Source organism: Coregonus lavaretus (assembly GCF_964263955.1).
Source record: "Coregonus lavaretus genome assembly, chromosome: 28".
NCBI classification, from domain to species: Eukaryota; Metazoa; Chordata; class Actinopteri; order Salmoniformes; family Salmonidae; genus Coregonus; species Coregonus lavaretus.
In genome coordinates this window covers 22,856,981-22,880,873 of record NC_140015.1, presented here as the reverse complement: position 1 = coordinate 22,880,873, position 23,893 = coordinate 22,856,981, and the positions used below count along the sequence as shown (strand labels likewise).

The window sequence follows — 23,893 nt, the reverse complement described above, 5'->3', positions numbered from 1 at the left end:
TCACCCAGCTCAATGTAACATCGATAGGTTTAGGCTACTACATGATACTCAAATTTTCCCTGTACCCATCATGAGGTTGCACAACCTAGCCTATGAATGAAAGTTTACAACGTAGGTGCACAGGTCGAGAGAATCAAGGTGTACAGTGTACAGACAGCAGCAAGCAGTTTAGCAGTTACACTGGTGGGACCTGGTGGCAATACATTTATAAACCCAAAAGCTTACCTTGACTTGAAAGAGTTCCAGTGTTGGATAGACATAGCCAGTTCGCTAACATAGCATCCCTCTCTGTTTGAGCCAGGTGTTTGAGTAGGCTAAACTAGCTAGCTGCATTCGATGCTAGCTAAGTAAGTGAAAGTGAAAAAAGGCTATAAAAAAGGACAGAGAGAGGAGCCTTGGCCTAGGCTACTGTTGATTGCGAAGATGGAGGCCCTTTTCATTGAAGTAAAACGAAAGTTAAAGAGTATGCCTCAAGGCAGAAAATCCCACAAGGCAGGGCTCCAGACTGCGACCATTTAGTCACATTTTCCAACCTTTGGACACCTGGCTGTGGGAGTAAAAAAATGTATTGGTTGCATCGGTGCGGACTGCACATTCATTCCCCTCACTAAAAACGTCCTATTTTCTAGGAGGCTAAAACCATGATTTGGCCAAACAGTGAAGTACATTATCCTCATGATTCCTGTAATGAAAGTGTCTGCATGCTTGCCCCTGTACCTGCTTTGCTGGGGCCTGCTGCTGTGTCAAGCCAGCCGCTCTCTCTCTCCTTTCCTGGGGGAAGAAAATGCTCCGGGAGAAAGAAAAGTGTTCTGATTGTATACAATTTTAAAATCCAAATGTGCAGTTAGATTAATACATTGCTACTATGAGTGGGTATTATCTTTAGAGTTAGTGAGCTAGCTAATGTGTTTTGAGTTTCCACTTACTCAGGTGGTGAATTAGCCAGAAATAAATGAGTCTATGATATTAGAGAACATAAAGATGCAGTCAAATCTATATTGAAAAAAAAAATCTGCAAATTCTGGACCTCTAATTTAACATTGTCGACCCAAAATGCATGACAATCACTGGATTAGGTTGCTCATTATGATGAAATAACTTATTTCTTCAATACCATCTCAGTAGTCTATTACACTTTTTAATAAAGCACTGTGAATGACATCATAAGATGATAAGCCTACTAATTTTTTCTATGGAAGTGATGCCACAAAAATAATTGGTGCGACCAAATCATGGGCTGTTGCCACCAACTGAAAAACTTAGTGGCACCAGTGGCACCAGGGGAAAATGCTAGTCTGGAGCCCTGCTACAAGGGGAATGTCCTCCGTATGGACAAGTTTTAATATTGTATTGGACAAAGATGAGAATAATGTTGGCGCGGCCAAAGCAGGCTATTGTGCAACTCGCTATTCAGGAACTATATGATGACATTTTGGAACTTATTGTAGACTTATTTATTAATCTAAACCAGTTCTTTAAATATGCTAAATGTCGTAAAATTGTGTGCTCTATGTTTAGGTTAAGATTGGTTATAAGTAGTTGTAAAATAAATATAATCAACCTATTGCTGTCATTTGTTGGGTATGGTAGGCACTAGCCTTTCTTGGTTATTGCTGCAATATAGCCTGTTCAAACCTTTTGTGAAGGTTTAAACCAGTTCAGAAGTTTTTGTTTAATTCTTTTGAGCCATTTTCTTTCGCCAAATTAGGTTCCAACTGTAATGTTGTGTTTGCCGCAATATGATATCCTACTAGTATTTTGCCTATAAACAATGGCTTGACTTACTTTTGATATTACCCTAATAAAGTTGAGAAACTTTTGTGAAGGTTTGGTGTGGTGTGGCTATTAGCCTATTATATTGCAGGCCTATGATACAGTATGAAGGCAGTGTGCACAGGAGCTCCAAATAACTCAGACTGTTGAGCTTGAGATGGGGAAGAATGTTTTAGGGTTACCAGAGTTACTCCTATAATCTAACAATAATAAATGCTTCACAGAGTTCAAGTCACAGACACATCTCAACATCAACTGTTCAGAGGAGACTGCGTGAATCAGGCCTTCATTGTCGAATTGCTGCAAAGAAACCACTACTAAAGGACACCAATAAGAAGAAGAGACTTGCTTGGGCCAAGAAACACAAGCAATGGACATTAGACCGGTGGAAATCTGTCCTTTGGTCTGATGAGTCCAAATTGGAGATTTTTGGTTCCAACCGCCATGTCTTTGTGAGACGCCATCCCATCTGGGTTGCCCTTAGTGGGACTATAATTTGTTTTTCAACAGGACAATGACCCAAAACACACCTCCATGCTGTGTAAGGGCTACTTGACCAAGAAGGAGAGTGATGGAGTGCTGCATCAGATGACCTGGCCTCCACAATCACCCGACCTCAACCCAATTGAGATGGTTTGGGATGAGTTGGACCGCAGAGTGAAGGAAAAGCAGCCAACAAGTGCTCAGCATATGTGGGATCTCCTTCAAGACTGTTGGAAAACCATTCCTCATGAAGCTGGTTGAGAGAATGCCAAGAGTGTGCAAAGATGTCATCTAGGCAAAGGGTGGCTACTTTGAAGAATCTAATATATAAAATATATATATTTTATTTGTTTAACACTTTTCTGGTTACTACATGATTCCATATGTGTTATTTCATAGTTTTGATGTCTTCATTATTATTCTACAATGTAGAAAATAGTAAAAATAAAGAAAAACCCTTGAATGAGTAGGTGTGTCCAAACTTTTGACTGTTACTGTATGTATATTATATTTGGTGTGAGACAAATGTGTATTTTGAAAGGTATAAATTCCTTTTAGATCAACAGTGGCGGGTTCCGATGGTTTACAGAATGTCACGTTCAAAGCAACAGCAACCAATGATCTGGAGCCATTAGCTTTCTGGTCTGTGGAGTGTCCTTGGGGTTTTGACAGTTTTGCCAATTGTGATGTTCACAGTGCCTCTCCTTCTCTTTATAATGTGGAGCCTAACAATGTGCCAAGAAGTAAAACAAAGACTAAAAAACATCAGCGCAATCCCGTTGTTTCAGCCCGTAAGAAGCCGTTTCACGGCACTTCGCATGAGATCCTTGTGTCACCACCATCTTGAATGACTCACACTGACCTTGGAGATTATTGCTATACTAGACAGAAAAAATGCTATATGTTTGTCAAGAGCTGTCTGTCATCAATGAGCTTTTGTGGTGAGTATCGATCGCCTCCTCTGCAGGACACAGAGGTTGATGGATGCACAGCAAACAGACTCTGCATCGCCAGCAAGCAGCAGCAAGCCTCCCCTCCCTCCCTCCCCTCCCCGGCCGGGCCCAGCCAAGGGGTCTCATGATGAGATGTTAAGCCAGGGCAACATCCCCCCTCCTCCCCCTCCCCCTCCCATGACCCCGACCCCTGTCCCTCCACCCTCTCCCCTGTTCCTGTTTTTTCTGGAGCTCTCTCCATCTTCAGTCTCCATCCGTAGCATAGCTATAGCCAGGGCACCAAGCCGCGCAGCCGTTCATTAGCAAACATGGAGTGGATTACTGTAGGTTAGCGCTGCTCCTCCCGTGTCGATAACCCAGCCTGATTGCTTTGGAACTCTAACAAGAGTTCCGCCACTGTATCTGCGGCACACATATAAAGATAACAATACAATTCCCCTATCAGTTGACCTGGTTTCTCTTCAGTTAGTAAGCTTCTGCCTCTGGGGTGCAGTTGAGTGGGCCATGGTCTTTATAAAGCCGTTACTAGACAACACGAATGTGGAACACGATGTGAGAGCCATCATCCCTGGTGATAATTTTTTATTTTTCAGGAAGCGAACGACTGCTGCGGCACTGTAGCATTCACAGTTTGTCTTCGGTACAAGTGGGAATGGCAATAATGCAAATTTTCCCACAAAATAGGTCAAAATATGATTTATTCTATCATTATTAAAAAGTAATGGATGCCAGATATCTGAAAAATATAATTAGGTGCGCTTTGTTTTGTCCCTTGACTTGTTTTGACCCTGTATGGCTCCCTCCCTCGCTGCAGAACATGGATATGGTATGAGGTCAGGCTAATCGATCTGCTTTGAAATTTTATAGACCCCCCAACTCCTCCACCTCCTCCTCCTCCACCTCCCCCACTGTGTGAGCTGCTGCTCGAGTATTTCCTCAGTGCAGGATTACTGATGCTATCCACCTTTGGCCACAAGGTCTCTTAAACAGACGCTTGTCATCAGCCCCTGACAAGGACATAAATAGACCAAATAGGCTGCGTTTACACAGGTAGCCCAATTCTGATCTTCTTTTCACTAATTGGTCTTTTGACTAATCAGATCAGCTCTGAAAAAGATCTGATGTGAAAAGATCTGATGTGATTGGGCAAATGAAAATACATGCAATTGTTTACATAACCATCATTCTGTCATTTATCCGTCAATTAATACAGAGCATTTGGGTGAGGAATACATCTGGCATAATATTCACCACAGCTCATGTAATTCAAAACAGCCCAACTGTACATTTCACCCAGATACTGGATCCAAATTGATAAAACAATGTCAGAGTTTGCAGACTCAATAACACTTAGAGGGATATAGGAAAACAAGTGTGCCAGACATGGAAGAAAAGTCTGGCAGATTACAGGAGATTGGCTGGCCCTCGGGACTTCTCACTCAACTGATGTTGACAAAGCAGAGCCGATGTAGGTTGAGTGGGAAAAAATCTATTGGAAAGAGAAAGCGTTCAAGTATGCAGGGCTGTATATGATAGCATTTGAAATGTACTCTTTGTGGGGGTTTTCTCACTCCCCGTGCCAAGGGTTGTGTAACCATTAATTATTCAACAGTCAAATCCAAAAATCTACTAAATAAAATAATTTGTTGCCCCAAACTGTACTTCACAAAAAGGTTGTTTATAACGATGGTAAACCACGTCTCTCAGTGCTGCTAGCAATCAATAGTCTGATGTAATCCTAAAGGCCCTTCATCATAACTCCATTCTACTGGGTGGACCAGTCCACCTTAACACAGGCTACAGTGGAGACATAGAGCGATGTGCTGCATCTCCATCCATTGTTGTCTCTCTCAGTTCTCTCCAATTGCCAGGACCTCAAGAATGCTAATCAAATATTTCATGCTTTATCGTTTCACTGTAATAGTAAATGTATTTATTTATTCATTTTATTGTTGGCTGCCAAGTAAATTCTTATCCTCAGATGACAAAGGGTGATAATGTTGATGATGATGGTGATGTTGTCAGTAATAGTTTTGAAGGCTACTAAATCAATAACAGTTCCAGTGCTGATGACACTGATGTCATCCACCATCAAAGACACTCTCCTCCCCCTCCTCGTCCTCCTCCCCAGATCCAGTGCTCTTCATCAGCTGTGTCTGGGTCTGGGGCCCAGGCTTGTTATTAGTGCTTTGAATCCCCCAGCCTTCCTTCCTGCCTGCAGCCAGATACGGCAGATGCTGGTGCCACAGCCTTATTCATCTCCATACTGGAAGTCAACAGGCCTCTGCTCTAATGGGGAATGATTAAAGAGTAGGGGAGCCAGTAGAACTCACTCAGAGAAAGTTCAGAAAGTGCAGCGAGTCCGTGACTGAACATGGCTCCATTCATAATGCACAAGGACAGGAGAGGAGAGAATGGGAGAGGAGAGGAGGGGAGAAGGGGTGAGAGGAGAGGAGAGAGGAGGAGAAGAGAGGAGAGGAGAGGAGAGGAGAGGAGAGGAGAGGAGAGGAGAGGAGAGGAGAGGAGAGGAGAGGAGAGGAGAGGAGAGGAGAGGAGAGGAGAGGAGAAGACGGGAGAGGAGAGGAGAGGAGTGTAGAAGACGGGAGAGGAGAGTAGAAGAGAGGATGGGAGAGGAGAGGAGAGGAGAGAAGGGGTGAGTGGAGAGGAGGGGAGAGGAAAGGAAAGGAGAGGACGGGAGAGGAGAGGAGAAGACGGGAGAGGAGAGGACGGGAGAGGAAAAGAGAGGATGGGAGAGGAGAAGAGAGGAGAGGAGAGGAGAGCAAAGGGGAAGGAAAAGGAGAGGAGATGGCTGTCCGGACAGACCATTTACTGTAGCTGGAGCTATCTGAGGAGAACACGCTACAACTGGAGCCTCCCTCCCTCCGCTGGCCCTACGACCTCAATATGACAGAATAACTACATTAGCTCCGATCAATGTTCATCGGCGCTATACAAGCTACAGTATATGCAGCCTATATATCTGCCTTTATTTGTTTTTCTTTTTTTAATATGTTATGGTATTAAAATAATTGTTCACTTTGAATGTAATGACTGCTCTATTAGCAGGGATGGTGTTATGAGAGGAGGGATACCTCAGGGACCTCGTTCTTTCTTCCGACTGCTGGGTTCCTAGAGGAGGGAGGGAGGGTGGTGGGAGGCCTGTGGTACAGTTCAGTACGTAGGTGGGTTTCACTGTTTGGATCAGACCAGATCAGCCCTACAGCCTCCACAACAACAGGAGCCCAACGTGGCTAATTTACATATCTTTGAAGAAAATGGGACCTGTGTTTAGAGCAACTAAAATGGCAGGCAGAGAGAGAGAAAAAGAGAGAGAATGAGAGAAAAAGAGAGAGAAGAGAAAGAGAGAGAAAGAAAGAGGCCCACTGACTGACTGGCTGACTGGCTGGCTATTCCACTAGCTGCACTGATTTACAAGGTATATCATCAAACTCTATGTCCACCATAACGCCGCTGACTTCCATGGGCAGTTTTCTTTTTTGCTCGCTGGTTTGCTGCATTTTACATATGTGGCAGTGTCTGTTGCACTCTCAGGAAACATTTGTTATGACTTAAGAGGACCCTGCAGCAGTGTATACTGCACCTGTCACTATCTGATTATTTTATAGCCTGTGCATTGTTCTCTGGCATTTAATTAGTAATTACATGGTAGCAATTAGCATTTTGTAATACTTATTTTATGTGATTGACATGAAAAAAGGAAAACATGTTTTGTTTAAAATTCTCCAATGCATTGCTTTTAGTCTGAATCCAACTGTATTATTTTGGAGCAATTTTGTAGTGTACAGAGTAGACAAGCCTATCCATCTCAGTGTGAATTTATTTTAATGTAGAATAGGGAAAGCACATTGGAGCAGAAATCTTCTTCCTTATTTAGTACTATTAGCGCTCTTTGAACATGTCCAGAGCAATAATATCATACGTCCATCATTGCCACAGGAGCACTATTTTATTACTCCAACTGATTCCATGCAAGGTTCATTCCCCACATTTTTATGCATCCATGGGCATAGCTCAGGCAGAAAATAATCCGGAATGAGAAGGCTCCGTGTACTACAGTTCAAAAAGGATAAAGCAATGACAAATTCTGGACCTGAGGACTCATGGAGAGCACGGAGACAGGGGAAAAAAGAGATTAAGAGGAACACCATTGTTTACCTCCTCCAAGGTGCAGGGTACTTTGTTGTTTATAAATGTTGCTAGCGCTTATTGGTTACCTCGCAGGCTTTTGGAATGAGGAATTGGGGAAAAGACTTGAGGAAGGACTCAGAAGGGGGTTCGATACAACTTTAATAATGCGTGGCAGGGGCTAAATGAGCCATTCTGCGGTACTCTAAGGCATCTCTCCCTCACCCACCCCCCCTCACGGTATCATGCCCTGAATTATTAAAAGTGTTGTTTGCCCTTATTGCATTGCAGCAATGTGCCTTGTCGCTAGAAACAACAAGCTCTGAGCTGCATCACTCTGGAGCTCTGTGCTCCAGCTCCCCACCTTCATCTGCATTGTCAGGGGAGCACATGTGAGAGCAGTGGCCAGGGAAGGACGCACACACAAACTCACACACACAAACTCACACACTCATAGGCAGATAAACACTGCACATTTGGTTCATTTAAAAAAATGAATCTCACCCAACACCTAAATTGTTGCAAAAACTTTTCACAATAATTGACACAGATACATTTTCGTTCCATTTTCTTTTCTTCATTCAATGCTTTGTATTGTGCTACAAATGACTACCACTACACTGCATGCACTGCATATGGTTTACAGGGAGAGGTACACATTTTTAGGGGATTTTGTTTTTGGGGTCCTCATTTGGTGAAGTAAGCTACACATGGCTGATGCTACTTGTAGTCTGACAGGGAATCCCTCATGATGTCTTTCTGGTGTGTGTGACTCTGCGCCCCACTGACTTAGATAAAAGGGTGAGTCACATACCGATCCAGAGGAGGATCACGCCAGAGACAGTCGAAGAGACGGCATCACTCACTTAATAAAACAATACCCACCACCCCACACCATCACATGTGCCTTGTGATTTGGCCATTACGCTCTGTCAAATGCCCTATTCTGATATGTAGAAAATATATATATAAAGATAGCTACGAAAAATGTAATTTGAAGGTCTGGATAATAACATTGTGGAGACTGTCAACGATGCTGTAGAGAGGATACAGGCTGCAATGCAACCCCTCCCTGCCTGCCTCTCTCCTACACCCCCCTCCTCCTCTACATTTTAATCACACATTTAATAATTAATCAGAGGTTGGCCTCGATACTGTTGAGTCTGCAGATAAGATAGAAGCACACAACTGCTGAGAGGACCTAACAGAAAAAAGACATGGGCTTAACAGTCAAAACAGAATATCAACTATTTATCACAGACAGACCAATAACCAAATGTCACCAGATTAAAGAATGCACAAATGTTATTAAATGGAAGAAATGCTCTAAATGCTCTTTTTAAATAGTGCAACTATGCTGATTTGAAATCAAATGTCTTTTTAGTACCTTACTTTCTGGCTGCATTTCAGAGGCAGTTACAGAGAAGAATGTGACATAAACTGCCTCGAGCCTTCCTCTGTTGATGAATATGTAGCAAGAGGGATATTGTATTGATTGCTTAATTGCTTTATTTTCCCTACACTTTAAATCAGTGTTGGAAGACAACATGTCTGTTCCTCTGTAGTGAAGTGGTGTCAGAACTGAAGAGAGAGCCAACACTCAGTCACATGACCACAATGTCGTCTTCTTTCTTCTCAGACAAGTATTACATCATCTTTCTGTACTCCAAATGTAATACTGTAACATGTCTTGAAGACTGAGGCAGTTAAAGGTTGACTGTAGTAATAATTACAACATGTGGAGTTACATCATACTGTCAGTAACAGTGACCCCTTTATCTCATGCTGCATAGTGAAGTGCTATGTACTTATTCCAATATGTCCACCCCATCCCCAGCACACTGTATTTAGGAAGAACATGACACTGTATCAGAGGATGATAGAAGCACTTGTGCTGCTACTCGCTGGGGAAGGTCCCTCTCTCTTAATTAGCAGTAGGAGCTCATTGACGCTGCTCCCGGCCTGCAGTGTATCTCTCGCCCTCTCTCTCTCTCTCTCTCTCACTCACACTCAGACTCTCACTCTCACTCTCACACTCACACACTCACTCACTCACTCACTCACTCACTCACTCACTCACTCACAGACACACACTTGCACACATGCTCTTGAAAAAGAATGGGTGAAAGAATGAGTGTGAACCCTGGATGGCAACAGCAAAGCAATCACAGTGTAGCAATGCCCCCCACGCCTGGTCCATTAATAACAGTAATACACACACCGCGCCCTAGCCACCTCCACCGCCACCCGCCGAGAGCACCACTGACACTTTAATGGGCATTTTTTACTTTTGTTTTTAAATAATGCATGTGTTGCTTGTCAGCACTACTTCCAGTTTCCCCCACCTCCCCTTTGCAGAATTCCTTTGTGCAGAATATTACAATGGGGACCTGTGTTTTCCTGTGGCTGGCTCTCTATAAGCTGCATTCATCATACTTGGGGACGTGTAATAGTGTATACTGTATGTGTAAATCATATGTTGTGGGGACCTTAGTGTTAGTGTGTGGGCTGGCTTTTCAGCTGCTGCAGGGGCCTAACTAAGAGCGCTTCTCTTCTCTCCAGGCAGAAGCTCTTCATACACAGCAGCCGTGTCACTGTGGCCAGGGCTGGAGGAGGAGGGCTGAGGGCTGGGGTTACATGTCTCATACAGGCTTGACAGTGTGCCAATGTTGTGGTCTGGGCATCAGGCGTGTGGCGGTGCCGCTGACTGTCCCCACATGGAGATTGTGCTAATGGGGGTGGTAATGTGACTAAGGGGGGTGGAGGATGGAGGGAACGGGAGTTCGAGGGTCAAGGAGTTTGATTTCCTGTGTCGATGGAACAAGGACTAACCAGAGCTGTATGTAACATACTGTATAGGGTATAGTCATGGGCAGCTTGGTACAGACTTTCTATAACAGATGTTTCCTTCAGCACACCTCTGATCATTACACACTGATGTTATCACTGTAAGCATCTCATTAGGCTAGCTGGAGGTTCCATCATCTGCAGTTGGAACACATCTACTTGTGCTATCGATTTCACAGCAGCTACGTTTCCCTGTTCATCATAAACCTCTGAAATCAATATTCATAACAATCAATGTGGTGTTCTCTATTATATTTCTTTCTTTCTTTTATTTCAATTCCTGTGGCTGTGCAATGATTTCCTATGATTTAATTTTCCAATCTTGATAATAAAGCCTAGTACATTGCTGAAGTTTAGTGCCTTGTGGTTGTTGTCCATTTTAATGCCTGTGTTTTCTCTCCTCTCTGTTTGTGTCCCTGTAGGAAACACATTGTGTAAATCAGGAAGCATTGCTGTCTTCGGGAACGTCGTGTACAGCGGGCTGCTCAACGAGCACCTCTGGCATTTAGGAGTTCCCCTCTTCACAAGACTGGTAAGAGCAGCTCTGGCCCCACACATCACACTTACTGCTTACACTTACCTCCATTTTGTACTGAGCGCCTCACGTGGCTCTGTGGTGCAGGGGAGAATTCAGGTGGATGAATCTCTGCCTGCAGTCTCTTGTGGCTGGGTTTGATGCCCCTACTGTTGACATCTTGTTATCTGAAGTTTTTATATGTTCCATGATATGAAAGTCCTGCACAGTATGTTTTAAGTCAAGGAATCCCCACCACATCTAAGTCTTATGTTTTATTTCATTATTTTGAAAGGCTTTGGTTCCTCTCAAGGTTTGAGCTAAAGCTAAGAAAGCCCCATGTGAGCACAAGTGAAGATGTCAACAAAGTCTTCTCTGGCCCTAGATACAGAGGTGAAGGCATATGTGGTTATTTTTTTCTCTGCCTTTGAGGTTCTTATAGAGAGAGTCTAGTTTCCTTTGGAAAAAAGAGCATAACCAGCTAAATAATTCATGAAATGTAGTTTCATGCAGATAGCCTAAGCGAAAATTACAAGATTATAATTAAGGGCTTGAGAGTACAAGTTGATGCTTGGGTTAAGAATTAATGATAAGTATTTACCCCTTTCTGTCAAAAGAAAATGTAATGTCGGTTTAGACTTAGATATAATCGTTCTATGGAATCTGCTGATGTCAGTTGGCATACAGGCTTTCGGTAGTGTCACACAGGGCTAAGAAATGTTGGCCAACTCAAGATTGGGTAACTTGTTATACGTTATAAGTTAATTGATTTTCTATTCAGTTACAACGTTATTATGTATGCGTACAATTGGACAGATCTATCATGCTTCTGTAAGTTATGAGCGCAAATAAATTGCATGACTGCACAGTATATTACATTTTAGTCATTTAGCAGACGCTCTTATCCATTATTTTTTATTTTTCATACTGGCCCCCGTGGGAATCGAACCCACAACCCTGGCGTTGCAAACGCCATGCTCTACCAACTGAGCTACATCCCTGCCGGCCATTCCCTCCCCTACCCTGGACGACGCTGGGCCAATTGTGCGCCGCCCCATGGGTTTCCCGGTCGCAGCCGGCTACGACAGAGCCTGGATTCGAACCAGGATCTCTAGTAGCACAGCTAGCACTGCAATGCAGTGCCTTAGACCACTGCGCCACTCAGGAGCTACTGCGCCACTCGGGATTGGCTTGTTTTTGTTACCAAAATGGCAGGAATCCAAAACTGTGGAAGTGAGGGATTCTAGAGCCATCCTCATGAGAGAACTATGAACCAAATATTATGGCTCCAGGGCAAACACAATGCTGGAGATCATTTTCATTCCAAGTGTGTGTTTCTAACAGTTTGCTACACCATGTGTCCAATTGGAATCCTATTATCTGTATGGATGTGGTCCTATGTGGTCACCACAAAAAGTCAGCATGGTATGTAAAAGTAATGTAAAACAAAAAATGAGGGTACATACAAAAGGAAAAAAAGTTTAATAAATGATTCAGAGTATGGTGGCTTGTGCTGAGGTGAAGCCTTGAAGGATGAGGAAGTCATCAAACAGCCTACCTGTCTGGGAGGTGGCTTTCATTTACATTTTAAAGGCGGTTTTATGCACTGGACATGTGTCTCTATTGTTCTTGGCCAATGGGGAGAGTGGAAAAACACAACCGTTTCTCAGGGGTCACCAGTCACTAACAATAATACTGAGGCTTCATACTTTCAAATATCACTAACAGGTCAATATTTATCCTACAAAATATTCACAGTTTCTGAATTTCACTAAGTATACCTATTTTACAATTGTAGTATTGTAAGTTGCATTTACAATACTATAAACGATTTGTCTCTCTCTCTCTCTCTCTCTCTCTCTCTCTCTCTCTCTCTCTCTCTCTCTCTCTCTCTCTCTCTCTCTCTCTCTCTCTCTCTCTCTCTCTCTCTCTCTCTCTCTCTCTCTCACTCACTCACTCACTCACTCACTCACTCACTCACTCACTCACTCACTCACTCACTCACTCACTCACTCACTCATTCACTCACTCACTCACACACAGGTAGGTAGGTAATGAAGATAATAGCCACCCTGTCGTGTAGCTTTTCTCCATGTCGTTCCTGCTGTCTGTTCCGCTGCTGCTTGTTGTGGTGTTGACCTGACTCTGCAGTGCTTTGCTCTGAGGCCAGAGGAACACTGAGGACCACTTGTTCATTACGAGCTGTGTTTTGTTGTATTGTGTTGCCGTTCACACTGTGACAGCAAGGTGTGGCTGGCAGTGTGCGCTACGGTACTCAGTGTGCCTGCCCCTCACACAGACAGACACACCAGGTCTGGCCCCAGAGTGATATCAGCATGGCACTCCTCGGTCTGACACAACCCCTAGTTTCTGTTGCTGAACACTGCCAGTACACAGCCCAGACGCCACGTAAACACTGCATTATTAACATTAGATAGACTATACAGTACAGTCTGTGTGTGTTGCTGTGTTTGCTGTACTCAGTGTATGTGTACTGTATGTGTTTGATGTTGGGTATTTTCTTTCATTTTGAAAGACTAGTTCATATATTGGGATTGACAATATGTTTTGCTGCAATTCGAAAGTAGAGCACCCACTGACGTTTTTCAGAGAATCTCAGGAGATATACTTTTAAAGTATATTTCCTTAAAATCCTTCTTTCTGCAGTGGCCTATTTCCCCAGCGCTAAAACCTTTGAGGATGGTTCCACCTGTTCAGAAGTCTTAGTTATGAGCCTGATCCTCCACATATAGAAATATCAATATCTACATGTGGATCAAGTACATCTGTGGATCCTTACCAGCTGTTCTTGAAACGCTTTAAAGTGAAGTTTCATTAAAGACAGTCCTTCTACGAGACACAGGATGGAGAATCCTTTCTTCCTGTCTTTGGGTCAACCAGCACAAAGCCCATTAGCTGAAGCAGCTGAGACCAGCCACCATAGACTCAACTAATTGAGAAATGGGGATGGGGCTGGGGTGAGAGAACCATGTCTAGTATATACCGAGACCCTTAGGACCCCGTGCTGGCTGGGGCCTGGGCTGAGTGCTCAGGGGACCACAGCTCAATGCTCTCACTGTAAAGGTCTCTATATGATCGGATGAGAAGAACAGGGCATGGTCCAACAGCAGATATGGGGTTATTCCTGCTAACAGGCACTGGGATTACCATGAAATATGTATTGGTATTTTTTAATTAGTCCACTGTTGATACAGTCCCACATTATTTCGCATGTCAGCAGTCAAGGTTTCAAGATATTGGACTTTCAAGAAGCAAAGTGTCACTTGCCGCATCATCATGATGATGCGTTTTTGCATCATCTGTAGCAACAGTGGACTAATGAAAAAAATACGAAAAGATAATTGGGTGGATTTTTCCTTTAAGAGGGGGGAGATCCTGAGCTGAGCTGAGGGTGGCCATTTTAGGGCTGAAGGAAGTGCATTTAAGTCCTTTACTTCCTCCTTTCTCTCTGAAAGCTTTAGGCTCTTGGCTCCATAATGGACAGCCGAGTCCCCTGGGGGAGTCTAGACGTTGGTGGGAAATCTAAATGGGCGGGAAAGTCACTAGCATCCTGGTAAACACTATAGAGGATGGAAAAATGGAGCTGGTGAGAGAATAGAAGTAGGAGAGGAGAAAAACAACATGTCTAGGCCCAGACGCTCCATCTTCTTCCCAATTCCCTTTCTATTTCTATTTCCATCGGTAATTGAGGGCTGGAGATCCCTGGAAAGGAGACATGGGGATTATTTGATTCCTTCAAATTCTCATTTTATTTTCTCCATTCTACCTTTTTTTCTAATCCCTGAAACCCCAAGTGCTCTGCGTATTAGCTTCAGTCCGTGATGCACTCTCTCTCTCCCCCTCTGCCTGTCTCATTCCCCCTCCATCTTTCTCTCTCTCTCTCTCCCCCTCTGCCTGTCTCATTCCCCCTCCTCCCTCCCTCCCTCCATCTTTCTCTCTGTCTCTCCTTTTGCTCCCTCCCTTTCTCTCTTCGCTCCTTCTCTCTCTCTCTCCTTCCCCTCAGTTATTTATGAGGAGGACTTGAAATAGACTTCAGTATTTGATAAAAGCATGATCCTTAATCCGAGTTGCCTGAGAAGTGCATTTCATTTTTATTTCCCATCAGAGATTGATGGAGTAGTGGGGCGCTTACCCACTGTGATTGCTAATGTAAATCCATTGAGTCTGGTGGACATGTAAAAAGATATGGATGACTTGTATGTTAATGCCCACAATAAGAGATCGTGTGTACACAGTGGTGGAGAGGCTCTCTTGTGATCTAGCAATAAGAAAATAACAAAGTAGTGAGAAATGCATTACTTTTGCATGAGCTATTTTATAGAAGTAAAATAATATAGTTATGTCTAAAATTAACCGGCAGTATAACTGCCATGCATTTTTTTTTAAATTACAAATGTTTGACAGGATATTTTGAGTTCCTAAAATAACCGTCTGGTGTTTTACATTTCAACGATCAATTCCTCGTTTTTATTTGTAAACAAAAGGGGTAAGAAAAAAAACTGCTGATAAATTTAAGATGACAGTAACGCCATATGAACAAGGCCCCTTGTGTACGCAATTCGCTCAAAGCCAGCTGCAAACTGCAAATTTAACTCAGCCTCCTTATGTGGCAATTACTGATGGGTAACATAACCTGAATATATCTCTTCTGTTCATTACCACAATGTTCTCTATGGCTGGCAAATGTTCTTTAGGATCCTACAACAAATTAGCTCATCCCGCAGGACATATTTTATTGGATGATCCAGCACTGGAGGAAGCCACAGAAACCACTCCAGCTCTCCACAGTCTGCCCTGGTTGCCACAGGGTTAATATTAAAAGCGTTAGCTCCCAGTCGTGTATTGATGATATGTTTAGAAATTTGCTGAGGCAGGCTCATTGTTACAATGCTGTCTAAAAGATAGGCGAGCCTCCTCCCTCCCTTCTCTCCCCTTAACAGCCGCCAGATGGAGAACACACTAAAGCATGTAATGTAATGGAGGTCTCTCAGCACACCCACCCACCGCACAGCACAGAGCTTCGTTCACACCCCTAACCAAATTCATCTTTCATAATGCCATGCTACTGCATATTACTACTTTGGTCCATCTGAACCCCCTTGGTTTTTCTTGACCACTCCACTTTCTGGTTGATCCTAGCTGAAACAAGATAGACACACACACACACACACACACACACACAACCTTTGCAGAAAAGTACAGAAGAGTGAGAATAAGCTGATCCTCCTAGTTCCCCTTGGCATACTTTCAGTCCATTCAGTCTAAATTGGTGCTCTCTACAGTGTTTTCTCTCTGCTCCTCAGACAGCTAAAGCTGCCATAACTTAAGTACATCGTCTCAGTCAGTCAGAAAGTGAAAAGAGGAGAGTGATCTTCTCACTCCCGCCTCAGATAACCCGCCACCATCAATAGCATCATCATCAACAGAAAGCCCTCTTCCTTCCCCCCACCCTGTTGCTCTCTCCATCACCAGCCCCCCACCAACCCCCACCCCCACCCTGCATCCCCCACCACCTCCATCCCCCTCCCTGGGATGCTGAATTTTACAGTACCGTCTGTGAGATCCCGGTTTGTTCGGCGCACAGCACAGCACTCCTCTATGCAGAGGAACACGGCTCCAGTGGAGGAATGCTGGAGGCAGCTGTCAAGCGCAGGCTTCTCCTGCTCTAGTTGAGCCTCCGCGATGTGCTGACTGATTCCACATTCACCAATAAGAGACAGCACAAGCCAAGACAGAGTGAGAGAAAACTGAGTGGGAGAGGGAGTAGAGAGAGAGAGAGAGAGAGAGAGAGAGAGAGAGAGAGAGAGAGAGAGAGAGCGAGAGCAGGATAGAACGAGAGAGAGAGAGAGAGAGAGAGAGAGAGAGAGAGAGAGAGAGAGAGAGAGAGAGAGAGAGAAGTCGAAGTGAGTGGTGTGGAGAGGCAAGAGTATCAAAAGAAAAAAGAGGTTACAACACCTCCCAAGCTTTCTTTCCTCTCTCTCCTGTCTGCTTCTTCTCTGTGGGGCTGAAAGAAGAGGAAAAAGGGGTATTTTGAAAAGGAAGCAGCTGCCAGAGAGAGAAGAGAAGAGGGGAAAGCTAGTCGAGCCCCATTGAACAGTTGAGAGGGAGGGCTGCCCCAGTGGAAGAGGGACCAGTAAAGCGCTCGTTCCAAACGGTCGGACTCGCCTCTCTTCCTGACACTCAAAACTGGCTGGACTTGTCCCACTGCTGAGCCCCACACTCCGCCGTGCCTGCACCCTCACCTGTCCCACGTCCAAAATGATGATGTATTTTTGGGTAAGTACTGTACCACGGAGAATTGCTCTCTTTTTGTTTACCATAGTGTTGCCTCAAACTGCAGAGGGAGGTAGAGTGTGTGTGTGAATGCTCAGAGATGCATTGGTGTGTGTGTGTGTGTGTGTGTATGTGCCTGTATGTATAGATGTGTTAGGAACGTTGCAAAACTACCCGGTTGGTGGTGATTTCATTAGTGCAGTTTTGTTGCAGTTGGTCGCAATGTGTTTGCACACATCTACAATGGTTCCATTTCTCTTCTTCTTATGGTGGGGTATGTGTGTCACACCTCCCAAATGCATGAACAGAGCTGATGGTTATTCAACTTTCATGTGTTGTTTTATTGATGGGAGAGCACTGGATTGTTTAACCATATTCTATAGAGGCCTGCAACTTCTCTCCCTTTTCACCCAAGATTTATTCAACCTCCTCACCAAAGATGTATTTAACTGGATGTTATTTTCACCTTACCATAATTCTCCCTCTGTTCATATTCTGCAGACGTAGTTAACAATTAAACCAACCGGCATGTATGGACCATTTGAAGCAATATCTGTTTGTTTTGAGCAGTTCCTCAAACTGTTGGGGCTGGGGCTGGAACTGGCACTTTCGGGGGCCACATTTTGGATTCACTGTTAACGGATATCTTCTTTGAACGTATTTTAAAGGGGTTTTATTTCCCATTTTTTCACCCATAGCTTAGTCCTTTTTTATTCCACTCCAAAATATTTTTACCATAAATAAGTAATATAAAACATACAGTATGTACAGTGCTTTATCCAGAGGCGCTAATTAATTGTGTATGAGATCATTGGTGATTAGTCAGATCAGTTGTGTCTGCTGTGTGGTTTTCTGTTCCCTCCCCACCACAACAATCCCAACTCAATACCCTCTGCTATTCCTCCCTTCTACATTGAGATGTTTACAGTAATGCAGATTGCAGCTCCTTGCAATCCATATCAATTTACACACCTTCTCTGCTTTTTGTCACTACCATCCGTACCAAGTCACAGCAAACTTAATGATTTGAAAGAAATACTTTCCCTCCAATTTTTGGCATTCTGATCATAAAGCTGTGGTGGAATTTGGGTTGCTTCTGGTGCATAGTGGGAACGCAGAGCGTGCTTGTGGCTATCAATTGTCAGTTTTGGATTTCAGGGATGGGAGAATCGGCTGTGGAGGAAGCTACTCGACTCTACCAGCCTCCAGTACAGTCCATTCTGAGCCTCAGAATTATTTGTTATTTTCCATAAAAAGCAACAGCCAAGTGCATGAATAATACAGAATGTTATATATCAAAAACATGACATATAGTGGAGCCCTAGCTGCTCCCCTACTCCCTACTCCCTCTATAGTACTGCAGTTTAGGTAGAGTACAACTGGCTGACACATGCCTACCCAGCAGTCAAAGCAATTAAGTGTTCCTGTGAATTGCTACGTGCTAACAGGGGTTTGATGCTAATTGGGAAAGGCATCTCCATGTCTTTGAGCGAGCAGGCCTCTTTGAAGGTGTGTGTGTGCCACGGGGCTCCCTTGCTCAATCTCTCCTAACTACCCCTCCTCTTCCATCGCCACATCTTAGCCGTTCCCTTCCTGTGCGACGGCCACACTGCTGCATGCTGGGCGGTGGTGGGTGGCAGCAGTGTGGTGGCCTGCCTGGGCAAGGACAGTGTGGCACAGAGGGGGCCTGGCTGGCACTTCTGTGATCTTTATCTAACCCAGTTAATCTGAGGGAAGATTTACACGATGCTGTGGTGTGTGTTGTTGTCGCCCAGCATTTAGTTACTGTGGCAGGGGAGGGAGGGAGCGTCTCTCTCCTGTTTGAGGTGCAGGTGTTGAGCATTACCTGTCGTCCCTCAGGAGGCCTGTCAGCACTGGATCAGTCTGGGGAACCTGCGAGCTCCCCTCATTAGAATATTTATTCACCAAGCAGATGTTCTTATCCGGGGCAATTACCTTTGGCTTACATTTCCCTGTTGCCCCCTGATATAGATGAATGTGTATCCAAAGACAGGCCCTGGTTATGCAGCGTACTCCTGGGTTCCACCCACCGCCATCTCCTCCTCCTCCCAGAAGTAAAGTCTCCAAACAGCAACAGACCGTCTGGTCAGTGTTAATTACTGCCCTCCTCACCCCAACCACCACCTCCACCTCTGTCACTAGAGGTGGAGCAAACCGGAATAATCCTAGAGATGGACGATTGAGGAATGGAGAGATGGTAGAATGGAGAGATGGAGGAATGGAGGGGTGGCCTGTATATCATTCTCTCCACTCGTTTAAACCTTTGCATTAGAAGAGGAGGTGAGGAGGGGAGAAAATATGCATGTTTCTGTCCTCCCCTGAATGCCATGAATAATTGAGCAGGGCAGGGCCCTGGCTGCTGAGCAGAGAGCCTGGTAATGGGGGGAGAGCAGAGTGGATATATGGCTGCCTTGGCTGGCATGGAGAATTGGTTTATTGTTGACTTCCCCAACACACCCCCAACACACTCACTCATGCTACAGATGTAGGATCTTAATTTGAGCCAGTTTGCTATAGCAGGAAAATAATCCTGCAGCAACAGGAAATGGGAATTATTATGTGGATTATAATTCATGGACATTTTTGTAGGGGTTGATACATTTTTTGTTAGGGCAAATCAAGTCACAAATGTCAAAGTGACCTCAAATACACTACAAGTTTTACATTTCCTGCATTGCAGGAAAGTTCTCCTGCAACAGGATGATCAAAATGACTGTAGTGGCAGTGCCAGTCCCCGCCACTGAATCCACTGAATCTTTCAGTATGTTTCACCTATTTTAATGGTTGTTTGTGTGTTTGAAACAACATGGGGTTCCATGGATAGCCTCTGGCATGTTAGAACAAGGTAGGTAAGGGAAGTCAGCAAGTCAGATCCGTAACTTCGGGATAAAGATTGGCTCTAGACAATGCCTAATGTGTTGGGGCGAGGCATCACGTTGCTGAGCCAAGAGGTGATTGGTTGTATTAGATATAAATTAAATAAAATAAACTCTGGGAATACTCTGTCCCAATGTTTGTGATTCAGTATTTTAATGAATCCATTATGAAAAGTTAGTGTTACTATGTTTTGTCAGAATGCAAAGAAAAGTCTATCAGGAATCTGAAAAAGAAATCAGAACAAACTACTGTTTGGGGTCTTTATCTGTCTGACTAGCGGAGGCTATTGAGATGCATGGAGGATTGCAGTGTATGGAAGCTGAGCTGATCAGCCATTCAGGACAGGAGGCCGGGCAGCAAGTCCAGGCTGCTGGTTTCATATTGCAAGATGAAGTGTCTGTGATCGTTTGTTAATGTATTAATTGATCTGTGTCCTCAGACAGACGAATTAGGAGTAGTGTCACGTAGACTCTTTAGTACTCCCTGAGACGCTTTCATTAGCTGGTGCTAGCCGCCTCTCCCTCCACCCCCATCCCAGGCCGCTGTCGCTGTCGCCACACACTTACCTGATGCCCTAATAACTCTGGACGCTTCTATCTCCCTGCCCCGGATAGTCCAAAACACAGCCGCCAGGAAGAACTTGGGGCTTACATCATCAAACGAGAGGTATTTCCTTTTTAAGGTGAATTTTAGTAGTGCTTCAGTTGAAGGGAACTTGTGAAGATGTGAGGTACATAAATCAATATGAAGTTACTCGTAACATGGGATAATGGCTGTTAATAACCATTCATTAACTTTCATAGGCACATTTTACTGCTCACATGGCACACAGACATGGGCTAGTGTCATGGCATGCTATAAACGGCATGAACTTTGGTGTGCTATAAAGCTTTGCGAAGAAAGTATTCTCATCTACATTCTCATTGTTTTTAGCAGGATATGGTTTGTCTTATTTAACATCAAGACAATAAAGGCTGTGTTAATCCAACAGTTGAACAACTTTCAGCCTCCAAAACTTTGTGGAAACATCGTACTTGCACATTCCCTCAGAGCATTTGAAAGACTGCAGAAGGCCTGGAGATCAGCCTTTAGACTGAAGAGACGAGGTACATTTCAGAGATCCCAAATCTGAACCCATTCCTTTAGTCTGTGGGATCATTAGCGATCAGTAGCTTTAATTTTCTGCGCTTTTGCACTCTTCCCCCTCGGGCCTAATGGGTCTAGAGCCCAGCTAATTGTAATTAGACTCCGACAGCGGGTTTTACTCGCAGGATTTTCACATCGCAGTCCTCTTTGATATTAGCTGTACAGCTGATAAGGAGATTAGATACTGTAGAAGGAAGAGGATGGAGGGGGAGAGGGATGGAGGGAGAGGAAGAGAGGGGGGAGGAATGGGGGGCTCTTCTTAAACTACAGAAAAACACCTACATGGGGGAAATATATCTGGACGCAGTAAAAGCCTTGCGCTCGCTTATTGTACCTGCTATCATTAACACTTTCATACACATGGTCAGCCTCCCAGGGAAAAGTCATTATCCAGCTGTGCTGTTATTTTTCTGCTGTTTTCTCCTAGTGGAGTGTGACTTCAGGGCTATAGCCAGCGCACCGTTTAATGCCTTCCAACACAATAAAGGACTCTAGCCTTAATGATGTGGGATTGGATGGCCATGCCTCAGGTTGTCCAGGGGCTGGTGAGGCGTTACTGGGACGGCCATTTTGCCTCGGTGCTGTGGAGGGTACACGTCAGTTCAGCTCCAGCCATTCCAGAGAGAGGAAAAATAAAATCTGTTTTAGTGATTAAAGGCCAGATCGTTCAAGGGGCTTTTTTTTCACGAGGCTGAGATAGAGAAAGACAGAGAGGAACTGCAGCTTTAACAACTGCCTGGAAACAATGAACAGCAGAGGAGCCAGCTCGGTAGTAAAATGGAAACTGGCTAATGCACATATGTTAGACGCTAGCAAAGACGTTAGCATGGTAATATTACATCAGATAGGATGATATACTGTACATTAGTTTCCTGGCCTTGAGTCAGTGAATGAACACGAATGTGTTAGATTGTACCTCGCAGCGTATTCTGGAGAATAATACACGACGCCAAAGCCCAGCCCCCATTTCACCTGCAGCATCGGCTCACCCCCCGCTGTGCTCAAGGACTAGGAGAATGAAATATTGAGGGAGGCTTATGGCACCAACTTAACAAAAAAAAGATGATCTATAGAGACACTGGAACAAAGGTTCAACCATTTTGCCCCCTTTTATGATGTCTTACACAATATACTTAAGGCTGATCAATAAGATAAGACATCATGGATGATTGAACACTGATTGGAAAGATAACTCATAGGCTTTGGGCTCATACTGTGTGTCAGCTAGACTTAAGAGTGAGACAGGATTTATTTCTGGGCAATTTAGAGGATTCAGTCATTTAAAACGAGACACAGTCAGAGTCTAACCACTTTACCGCAGTCTGTCTGATCAGAGTCTAACCCCTTTACCGCAGTCTGTCTGATCAGAGTCTAACCCCTTTACCGCAGTCTGTCTGATCAGAGTCTAAACCTTTTACCGCAGTCTGTCTGATCAGAGTCTAACCCCTTTACCGCAGTCTGTCTGATCAGAGTCTAACCCCTTTACCGCAGTCTGTCTGATCAGAGTCTAAACCTTTTACCGCAGTCTGTCTGATCAGAGTCTAAACCTTTTACCGCAGTCTGTCTGATCATGAAATAACTCATTCCCGGCACATACGAACATACGGGTACACCATAAAGCTTATTTTGAAATCCCTTTCCGTTTGTGTTCAGAATGTATGTTTTATACATACAATTCGTTCGAGTAGCGCATGTGCCTCATAAATTCCTCTTGTTTTTCCCTGTTGCACTTTGGGTAATTCCATGAGTATGTCTCATATGGCGATTCTTCATCCTGCCACCAGTGTTGGAACAGAAGGCATGCACATCACTAACACGTCTGTGGCATGGATATGCCCTGAAGTGTCAGTTCCCACACACAAAAATGATTGGAGGAGAGGCCCCAGTGAGAATGGCAAAAACATATCCACTGGCAACTTGCCACGCGTGATAAGGAATTCACTTCACTTCTCCCCCTTCTCTCGGCCCGAAAAAAATATGTTATTTGGGTGGTGTTTCCACTCTTTCATATACACTAATTCAAATAGAATTATCAGGTTATGTACTCATAAAATTCAAACAAAATAATATGCAGACTTAGAGTTACCAGTTGCTTGAGGGTTATCTTACGTCTGTGATATCCTGCTAACTTTACATATTAGAGAACATCCAATAAAACAAGCTATTGAACAGAATATTCTCCTGTCTTGACCCTCTCCATATTCATGTTATTTTATATAGAAGCACAAACACACTATATAAAGCTTGTTATATACTCTTCTCAATCAATCCAGGCCAGTATAAAATCCTCTGCCACGTGCAAAGGGTTAAGAAACAGTGTGGCACCCAGGCAGTAAAATTAATGTCAGGAGAGTGGCATTAGTGTTATAGGTTATTGACCGATTTCAAGGGATTTATGACCCTAATCGAGAGGCGGTGTCAAAGGGAATGAAGCAAATAAAAGAGTGCCTTCGACAGCATGACCCGCCAGTGGCCACTACTATTTCAGCATTCCCTGTAAATTGTAGTTGGGACTTTATAAGTCTCAGTGGATGGCTCTTTACTCTCTCAGCCTGCCTCCTCTGGCCATGCCCCGGGCCTACCTCCCCTACCCCTCCTCTCTTCAGGTCAGGCACACACAGGCCCTGGATGATGAGGACAGGTACTTCATTTCACCCCATGTCAGTATTGGACTCTATACTCTATATATATATGGCAGTGAAGTGGAGAGAATTTAAAAGGGGATAGTGTGTGTGTGTGTGTGTGTGTGTGTGTGTGTGTGTGTGTGTGTGTGTGTCTACAGAACACATAAAGACAAACAAACACAAATCAAATTGAAATCACGCGTGCACAATATGTG

The 23,893-nt window shown here is 44.1% G+C and overlaps 1 pseudogene across 1 annotated transcript in view; it reads left to right on the top strand.

Annotated features, from left to right (window-relative positions):
• Positions 1-23,893, top strand: part of LOC311103395 (RNA binding protein fox-1 homolog 3-like) — a 187,296-nt pseudogene that overhangs the window by 64,242 nt on the left and 99,161 nt on the right. The window contains exon 2 of the transcript in view: positions 10,625-10,734. The product of the transcript in view is annotated as an RNA binding protein fox-1 homolog 3-like (transcript). The remainder of the gene's footprint in view (positions 1-10,624; positions 10,735-23,893) is intronic.